Genomic DNA, 7,548 nt, shown 5'->3' on the forward strand with positions numbered 1-7,548 from the left:
AGGCTGACAACAATGGTCACATAAATGAAGACATATAGTGTGGTGCCATGTGAAGATTACCTATGTATTGTCTAATTTCCAACATTCTCTCATTTGAAAATGTATAATCTGGGACTAGAGAGATGGCTCCATGGTTAGGAGCACTGACTACTCTTACAGAGGACCCAGGTAAGATTTCCAGCACCCACATGGGGGCTAACAACCATCCATAACTCCAGTTCCAGGGGAATCCAATGCCCATTTCTGACCTCCACAGATATTGCTTGACACGGGTGCACTTACACACATGCAGGCAAAACAGTCATACACATAAAACAAAAATGACAAATAAAGTGTTTAAAACATAGAATCTTAGAAAAACCCTGAGAATTAGGCCAGAGAACACAAGTGGCACCTAGTACATGGCTGAGCTGCGGTGCAGATCGAAGGCTCTCAGCTCCCAGACCCTAGTGGCTTTGCTTGTAAATACTATGTCTGAGCCACCACAGGGCACGTATCAACAACAGAATTATTTTTCTGGCTAGGTGTGTTGATGTGTGTCTAGCACTTGGGAGGCTGGGGCAGGTGTGTGGCCAATAGAACACATTTGCTTCCCTAAATCATATCAGAAGCATGTGTTAAGCTGAGGAGTGGATATGTGCTTTGGCCAATGGCCTGTATTCACAATGGGCAGCTACAGGTGTAGGTTTTGTCAGCAGTGCCACAAGGTAGACTCAACCCAGTACTGTCCCAGGGCCAATCAGAGCAAAATTCCATGAGACCCAGGCAAGCATTGCAAACAGGGTTATTAGAGACTTTGCCTGACATTCATTGTGAGGTGTCTGATAGGAAAAAGATCATTTTTTCCTTCAAGGGTCTCATGTTATAAGGGTAAGAGATTGGGCTGACCCAATGAAAACACTTTAGAAAAACATGTCAACCTAATAAACATCAAAGAAATTATCCAAAGGTAATCATATTTATTTGGGGGTAACAGAGCATTTTAATGGAAACACTTATGCCATAGTAGACTATAGGCATGTTCAACAAAGCCTAGGTAGAGAGAAGTCTTCAAACAACTTTAAAAAAAAGACAACTGCTGTGTTACTTAGATAAACAGGTCTTATGGACCAGAGGCTTGAGTTCCCAACAGCTTTTTGGTAGAGGTGCCATTGCTGGGAAGCTGCTCTGTTCAGGGCATCTTACATGAATTGTTACACCTTAAAGAATGTTAACGAAATTGCTGGGAAGCTGTTATATCTGTACAGACTTTAAAAATGTTAAAGATAAATATTGTTACAGAAATATCTGCATAAACAGAACTAAAAGGAGTCTCTTGTGGGCCTTTAGAAAGTTATTGAAACAGAATTTATCTCAGACAGGCAGGCACAAGCTCTCTTCCTTCATTGATTCTTGACTCTAGTTTTGACTGGTTCTGACCAGAATGATTTCATCTTGGTATTATCAACTTCAGTGAGACAATAATAGTTCATCTCACAGTTTCTTTAATTTAAAAAGCTTAGTTATATGGGGCTAGAGAGATGGCTCAGCAGTTAAGAACATTGGTTCTTCTTGCAGAAGACCCGGTTCAAATCCCAGCACCCACATGGCAGCTAACAACTGTCCATAACTCCAGTCCCAGGGGATCCGACAGCCTCTTCTGACCTCCATGGGCATTGCATGATATGGGTGCACTTACCTACATGCAGGCAATACATGCATACACATAAAATAAAAATAAATAAAACTTTAAAAAAAAACTTTAGCTACTAATCATGTATGTGTGTGTTTGTGTGTGCAATAGCACACCTGTGAAGGTAAGAGGATGACCTGCAGTAAGGGAGGGGAAGGAAGTAGGAGTGGTGCCTCTCCTTCTATGTGGGTCCCAGGGATTGAACTCAGCTATCAGGCTTGGTGGCAGGCACTTTTACTTGCTTAGCCATCTAGCCAGCCCTCTTATACCTTCTTTAAATAAAAAAATTTAAATATAACCTAGCTACTGACCTAAATACTTAGGATTACTCATTCAAAAAGTATATAGAGGGGCTGGTGAGATGGCTTGTCTGGTAAAGGTGCTTGCCAAGCAAGCCTGGTGACCAGAGTTGTGTCCCTGGAACTCAAATAAAGGTGGAAGTAGGAGCCAAATTCAGAAAGTTATACACACACACAAACACACACACACAAACACACACACACACCATGAACACACACAATAATAGCAAATTTAAATCATTTTTTAAAGTATAAATAAAGCTGACACGGTAACATACAGGTATGTATGGTCCCAGCACTGGTGAAGCTGAGGCAGGAGACTGAAAGTTCAAGGCCAGCATTGGCTACATAGCATGACCCATGTATGAGAAAAGAGAAGAGCTGATTCTATAGCTCAGTGATGTCATCAAGGACAAGGCCCTCAGCCTTTGCTTAACTCTTCACTATATTGACTTCATCCTAAGCTAATTCCTGCAGATAATGGGATGGCCGCTAGCAATCATTAGTCTATCTCTAGAGGGAAAAGTTCAGGTTCCCATGTATATGTCTTAACAGTCAAGAACACACCAAGAGACATCTCTAATGTCATAGGCCTAAGTTAATACAGACTTTTCCATCCCTGGGCAGTTATTGTGGTCAAGGGACTACAAGACTGACATAGACAGAGTCTACGCTGGAGCTGGGGTCAGTGGATCCTGACGACTTGTGTTTTCCTAATGTGGAAGAGAAAGAAAGAAAAACAAAAAAGAAAGGAAGAAAGTAAGAAAAAGAACACTTTTCTATTTGACTTTTTAGAGAGATGGTTAAATTTGAGATTCAGAAGCCTCTCCAGTGACCTCATGAAGCATACCATCAACTCCTGAGGGAGAGAACTAACCAGGAGGAAGGATTGTGGCTAGGTATCAGAATTTGTGTCTAGAGTAAGGGCTCAATCAGTTACTAGGATATGCCCCAGGTCAGCTCCATGGAATCCTGAAGTTTTAGGAAGAAGAAGGGCCCTTGGTGTAAAGAGAATGAGTAGTTTCAGTAACATCAGAGGGACCCAGTGTACCAAGCACCTGACTTTGAGAGTCCCAATGAAATGACATTTAGCACTGCATTCCTAGGCATCCTGACACTGACTGAACTCCAGAGCATCAGAGGCATCAATGATAGAATAAGGAACCCAATGGATGCAATAATGTCCTCAAGGACTCTAGAAAACCCTAGGAAATGATTACATAGGTCTTATAACCAGCAGTGGAAGGCGCAACTTGAGGTTGCTGGCTCTGCAGCTGAGGAGTTCTCCTCAGAGATCTGTGCTCATATACAGCCAGGATCTTGACTTATGCTGCAGGAAAAAATTTCAGGATGAATCAGTATGAATCAAAGTTAGAGTTTTTAAAAATGTTTATTTATCACTTTAATTTTATGTGTATGAGTGTATTGTCTGCATGTACATAGGTGCACCAGTGTCATTCGGTGCTCATGGAGGTCAGAAGAAGGCATCAGTTTCTTCTGGAACTGGAGTTACAGATGGTTGTTAGCTGCCATGTGGGTTCTGGGAATCAAACTTGGGTCCTCTGCAAAAGCAGCCAGTGCTCTTAACCACTGAGCTGTCTCTCCCAGCCCCAAAGTTGGAGTTTATTAAGCAAAGGAAAGTATATACTCAGAGAGAGAGAGAGAGAGAGAGAGAGAGAGAGAGAGATCTGAGTGTTGGCATTGAGAACGATATACACTTAATAATAGCCATGTATGTGGTTTTGTGGTTTTTGAAATTACAGTATTCAAAAGATGTATTCTATCACTCTAGAACTGAATTTTTAAACTAAGGTAAAATGTCTGAAGTATCCCTAAGAAAGAGTGTATAATCTCTGGAAGGGTAGTCTTTGCAGCGGTTTGATCTGTTGTGTTGAAATTGTTGGCTTCTATCTAGCGAGAGGCATAAACTTTACCCAGGAGAGTAAAGGTTCTTTTTCTTTTTCACATCCTCATTTTTTTTTTGGTCTTTTTGAGACAGGGTCTCCCTGTAGCCCCAGCTGTCCTGGAACTCACTATGTAGACCAGGCTGGCCTTGAACTCACAGAGATCCCCCCGCCTCTGCCTTCCGAGTACTGGGATTAAAGGCATGTGCCACCACGCCTGGCCATATCCTCTTTTTTAAAAAAAATATTTTATTTATTATTTTTATATGTATGAGTGTATTGCCTACATGTATGTGAGTGCACCTGTGTTGTGCACTGCTGTGGAGGTCAAAACAGGGCATTGGATTCCCCTGGAACTGGCGTTAAGGACGGTTCGTAGCCACCATGTGAGTGCTGGGAATCAAACCTGGGTCCTCTGCAAGAGCAGTCAGTGCTCTTAACCACTGAGCCATCTCTCCAGCCCCTTTCACATCCTCTTAATTTTCCATGTCTTTTTGTAACTGTCCCAACAGGAACAAAGATATCCTAAAAAGAGACACTTGTGCCCCACCTGGATGTCAGATGGTTGAAATAACTGCCCCCTCATTGGAATTTCCCTAAAAATCTTATGCTGGGGAAGGAAAAGGCTGAAGCCTGGTGCTGGCCAAAGAAGGCACTTTCCTCTCTGCAGCATTGCTAAGCCATGTTACAGTTATACCTGAATAAGGAAGCACCCAGACTCAGCTTTTAGTTTTAAGGCCGAGTGGACCCAAACTCTGAGAACCACCTGTTCCTTCAGATGTCTCACAGAACTGTGCTCTCGAGTTGGGTTTCACTGATGCAGAATTTCCAGCATCAATTGGGGAAGTAGAAGCTAGGATCCACTCTCATCAGAGACTCTTGCCCTTTGAATCCTAGGTCTAAAATACTCATACACACAATATCGAGCACCTTCCTCGGTTATTCTCACTGTTTTCAATGAGAACAGCACATCACTTTCAGTTCTTTGATGTTAAACAAGCACACTCACATTCATTCACTGTCTAGGGCTTGTGAACGTATTATTAGCATACAAACCCACTCTGAATTTTTATATCTTTGCTATGTTTTCTTGCAAACCCCAGTGTAAGGTAGTTACAGTAGATGCTGTATCCTTATTTGAAAGATAAGAAAAATGTGGCAAAGTGGGGTCCTGAGGGATTGTCATATGCCCAAGCTACAGGAGCACATGGCTCAGTGAGCTTGTTTACATTATAAACAGAAGATTTTTGGTGCAAGGTTAATTATTAGTCCAGATTCTGTCCATATTGTAAGTCATTCCTATACCTCCCAGAAAGTGATTTTACATAGTTATGAAACTTTTCAGGCCACTTTGCAGGATGGATTTGGGCCAAGACAATGATGGGTCAGTGATGGGCAAGACCACACCTAGACTAGAACCACTCAGTTATGTATATCTCCTCCCTCCGGTTTAAGCCTAACTTCATGCCAGGATGACAAAGATGGACTTGGGGGAAGTAATCACTGGACCTTTGCTCCTCTTCCCACTGTGGCCACACTGAATAAATCTCCTTTCTCTACTTTTTACTATTACTTGTCTCTTTAACTGACATATTGAGGATGGGTATCCGAGCCTACCTTGTTAGGGCTGCCAGTGCCCAGGGCTTTTTGGTTATTTTATGGTCTTTTTGAGACAGGATCTTCTTGTATCTAGCTATGTAAATCAACTGGCCTTGATCTCATATACCTCTGCCTCCAGAGGGAGTGCTTGAATTAAAGGCTTAAAGACCTGTGTGTCACCATGCCTAGCATGTGCCCAGGTTTTGACCCTAATAACTCTGGTAACATTTCTATCCGGTCTTAGTATGGGACTGTTGCCTTAGTGTGTATATGTGAAGGAAGCCATGAAGCGTTAATGTTTGTGGTATATGTGATCGTGATTATATCCACAAGGTTCTGTGCCCTGAGAGATTAGGGTTTCATAAGTCTTGTGGGAAAGAGGCCAGTCTTTGTCCAGATTCCTGTTTCTCATCTCAAGAGAACTCATCTGAAGTGGGCTTCAGCTCATCAAGCCCTGTTGAGCTTGTGAACATAATGTTATTAGTATATAAACTCACTCTGCATTTTTATAATACCTTTGCTGTTTTCTCGCAAACCCCAGTATAAGATAGTTATAGTAGATACTGTATCCCCATTTTTCAGATGAGAAAAATGAGGCACATACACAAGATGAGCAAACAAAAGTCATACATGGTGGGTGCTGGGATCAGGACTCTGATCACTTAACACTGTTAACTCCAGATTTTCTTTCTCACCATTTCTGGAATGTACTCATAATATACACAGTCAGATTTCCTGATTACAAACTGCTTTCCTTCCTACTAAAATATTCTTGGCAAGACAGTGACTATTCACTCTCATTCAAGTGACAACTCCTATGTCTTCTGTTTAGTAAAAACCCAGTCCTGGTATTTGATAACTGGCCTACAAAGGCAGAAGGGTCCTAGAGATAGAGGGGAAAAAAATCAGACTAACCCAGGATTACATGGAGCACAATATATTGGGAACCTACAGGCAGAAGTGTGGCCAGGGTAGTAGCAGGTCAAGGGGATCCTTGTACCCAAAGGCAGGAGGAAGAAGTGATAAGTTAAGATTGACAAAAGTAAGCCATGAGCAACATACCCATGGCAATTAAGAAATAGTCTATCAGTGGGATATATAACACACATAGTTTTTAATGACTTTGATAATCTTGTAGGGTTTAGGATACGTGACAAGGTCACCTGGTAATCAAAATGATGGTTACAGAAGAGATAGCTATTGTCTTGTCAACTGGGATCTCTGCAGTCTCTTTGGAGCACTCTTGGTGCTGTGTGTTTCGTAAGTCTATCCACCATGTGTTGGAGAAGCGCTTCTCCCCATCCCGGGCAACCCAGGTCTAATTCTTCCATCTAGACAACCGGGAACAGAAATACAGAGCAAGTTTTAACTATCTGTCTTTCAATAATGAAGTAGGAATGGAAACTATTTGAGCAAGTATATTTGCCAGGGAACTTGGAAATAAGGATGGCATGACTGTGGCTCCCAAGACATTAGCCATCTCTGGGGAACTAGGGAGAGAACACATTGTTTATTCCGAAAATGATTTGTTGTTTTCTGACCCTGGTCACACAGTGAGGTTTTAAACTTGGAATGAAAAATGTGGGGGTTTCCCCCTTTGTTCAGGGTTCTGAGTCTATAAATCCTACTTAATATTGAAGATGTAAGTCCGAGTTTCTTTACTTACAACTGTTGGCAAAGAGGGGTTGAGTCTCTAAGATTCTTGCCTGCTCTGAATGTCTAGGCCTCCGCTGTAAAAACAAGATCTGTAACCTATCCTCCAATAAGCCCATGCCCAGGAAGACTGAGCTGCCCTGGCCATTGGTTGCCTGAGCTGCCGAGACATTGCACTTCCGTGATCATACCCGTTTATATGATTTATGATTCTGCCCTTTATGAAGATGAGTACAGTTCTCAGGAATGTGTGGTATCCCAGCAAACAGCAACATTAAAAGAACACATTTTGATTGGGTGCTTGACAGCTGCCCAAGTTACAGAAAAACAGCAGTGTCAGAACAACAGTTAGCTTGAGATCTCTGGCTAAGCCAACCTTGGAAACTGTGCTATGTGCCAGCGCAGGACAGAACATTCGTTG

This window comes from Nannospalax galili, unplaced genomic scaffold, assembly GCF_000622305.1.
Source record: "Nannospalax galili isolate Female #2095 unplaced genomic scaffold, S.galili_v1.0 scaffold146, whole genome shotgun sequence".
NCBI classification, from domain to species: Eukaryota; Metazoa; Chordata; class Mammalia; order Rodentia; family Spalacidae; genus Nannospalax; species Nannospalax galili.